Here is a 2851-nt window from a genome sequence, read left to right as displayed (position 1 = left end):
TACTGCATATCTGTGTGTATAATTTCTAGCTTTGTAATTTCTCCCCATGAGACATCAAACAGCAATGTAGTTCTACTAACAATTTAACCTTTTCATGCAGATTCAAACCCTGCAGATTATTCCTGAACTTCCCATGCAGCAACCTGCAAAATCACTTAGACCCTGCAGATCTTCCACTCCACATCAAAGCTCTTCCTTTGCACTGATCATCTCTGCAGACCTTCCTTGCCTCCCTACTGCATTTTCCTTCCTGCTGTCCCTGGCAGCTCAATACAGACCTCTTCATTTCTACCAGCAGGACAGGAACACCCTCCTTTCCCCGCCTCTGACTGGGTCTCTGCATCATCAAGCCTGCTTGTGTGGCCCTCAGCAGAGCAAAGCCAGGGTGGGTGTCCTGGCTAGCATGATAGAAGCATGTTGCTCACGGGAAGGTCTTGGGCCAGTCACCATGACTCCAACCTGCACAGGGTTCCTGTGAGGATGTAGACTGCCTTGCTGAATTCCTTGGAGGCAAGGCTGAGATAAATGTTACCTATTCAATGTGTGTTTGTAGTGATAGAAAGCAAGAGCTTAGATATGCTTTGGGATGCCACTTGACAAGAGGATACCACAAATTCCCCCCCTGTGGTGTATAAAATGAATATAAATGTCAGGGGTTCAGAAGGAGAGACACAGGAGGGGGAGCAAATGGAGAGTGAGGAGGAGGAGTACGAGGGGGGCGCAGGCAGTGACAGTGGCCAGAGTTATTCCACAAGCCTCTCTAGCGAATCGGAGGACTCACAGAAGGGAGCGCCGGTGGCCAGAGCGAAGGGGGGTCCAGGGGGGAAGCCCCAGGAGGAAGGGGCCAGCGGGGAGTCCCTGAACAGCAGCTGGAGATCAGGACCAGCGTCTCCACCAGAGCGCAGTGGGGAGGGGGAGTCCCAGGAGTCGGGACCAGTGTCCTCACCACCAGAGGGAGGAGAGGAGTCAGGTTTGGCAACACCCACATCAGGAAGCGGGGAAACGGTCAGAAGGAAAGTCACCGGCTGGGCGCGCGCGCCAAGTTCAAATGTACAGGAGCGCGGCACAGCGGGGAGCCCGGGAAGGGAGCCAGGTCCTAAAGCCCGCCGGAGGGAGGGGCAAGACTCAGGAGGCTCAGCGTCAGAGGAGTCCAGGAAGGAGGGAACCCCAGAGGGCAGAAGGACCCAGCGCAGGAAAGAGCAGCGCAAGAGGTGGAGCCGGGCTAGAATCTTAAACTGGTGTGGGTGGAGCAGTGAGTCAGAGGGGACTTAGCCGGTCTAGCGTCGAGACGTGGGTCTGCGCGCCCAGAGCTTGGAAATGGAAACTAAACTTTAATAAAGACTTTTGTATATAACATCCACTGGGCGTTGGTCCTCTGTGAGCTGGGACCTAGCAGCAGTCCTGACAGTAAGTCCCCTCTCACCATTTTCCACCAATTTTAAAACCTCGTGGAGTGTGGGAAAGCAGCGAGGGGTGAAGATTGGTGCTTCGTGAGCTCACGAAAACCAGGGAAATGACTACCGAAGAGAAGATAGCGAGTCTGCAAAACACAGTGACACAGCTGAACGCAGAAATTTTGGTGTCCAGAAAGAAGGAACAGGAAGCAGCTGCTGCCTGCCAGGATCTGCGAACCAGGTTAGAAGTGCTAACTACACAGAGGCTACCGGCCACCAGACCAGAAGGGATTGGGCTGGGGAACAGAGGAGGGAGCCTTGTGTCTCACTTCAATGGGGACCTGCAGGAGTATCCTAACTTCAGAGCAGATGTACTATATGCACTGCAGCTGCTTGACAAGGACTTTAAAAATGAGGAAGAAAGAGTGGGATTTATTGTTTCGCATTTACGGGGAGAGGCGAAAACGTGGCTGCGCAATCTCTGGAGAGATAAGGATCCAGCCCTCCAAGATGCGGGTGCCTTCCTTAAAGTGATGGATGCGTGTTTTTTGTCTGAGATTGATGTGGATATCGCTAGGAAACAGATTCACGGACTAAGACAAGGTAGAGCCACTGTAAGGCAATATCACTCCCGCTTTTTTGCATTGGTGAACGCACTGGGGTGGGAGAGAGAATCGCCTGCCGTCAGAGATCTGTTCTGGGAGGGGCTGAACGGAGCTGTGAAAGACGAAATTGCAAGGGGGGAGAGACCCCAAACCACCAAGGACATTGTGGAGAGGGCACTCACCATTGGGGTTAGGCTGGAAGGACGCTCTTGGGACAAAGAGGAAGTGCATTGGGGCCGCACGCCAACGAAAGCACCACCCCCCTTTCCCAAGGAAGCGGCGCGCGCTCGATCCATGCCTCCGCTGGGAGGAGGAGAGGAGCCGATGGAGATAGGTGGTGCTAAGGCTCAGTCCACAGCCGGAGCCCTAACGCCGGGAGCAGTCAAAATGAAGCCTCCTAGAGGGACCAGGAAGTGCTACATCTGCGACAGTGCTCAGCACATGGCGAAAGAGTGTCCCCAGCGGTTTCACAAGCACACTGCAGCCGCAGCGACAGTAACAGAAGCAGTTCAGCAGAGTGCATCACAGCAGGAAAACTCCACTGTCTGGCTGGAAATGGAGTCACTGGGGGCCAGCCAGACAAGTCAGTGAAGCAATCCCCAGTAATGTTACAGCCCACAGACCCCCTCCCACCCAAACCAGTAGTGCAGCTCACCGCATCCCTTCAACTTCCCAATGGGCTCACTGTGGAAATCCCCATTACGATTGACTCTGGGAGCAATGCAGATTTTATAGGCATGGACTTCATCCAGCAACATGGCATAGCCCTTCTGCCAGCGACGGTACCTCTGAACGTCGTCACGGTGGACGGCAGGGAGCTACTGGGAGGGCAAGTGCTGCAGCAGACGCCGC

The 2851-nt window shown here is 54.2% G+C and overlaps 1 protein-coding gene across 1 annotated transcript in view; it reads right to left on the bottom strand.

Annotated features, from left to right (window-relative positions):
• The window catches only part of ABLIM2 (actin binding LIM protein family member 2), a 71073-nt gene that overhangs the window by 4197 nt on the left and 64025 nt on the right, over window positions 1-2851 (bottom strand). The window lies entirely within an intron of this gene.

The sequence above is a fragment of the Podarcis gaigeae genome, assembly GCF_964106915.1.
Source record: "Podarcis gaigeae genome assembly, chromosome: 9".
NCBI lineage: Eukaryota > Metazoa > Chordata > Lepidosauria > Squamata > Lacertidae > Podarcis > Podarcis gaigeae.
This window is presented reverse-complemented; position numbering and strand designations above follow the sequence as displayed.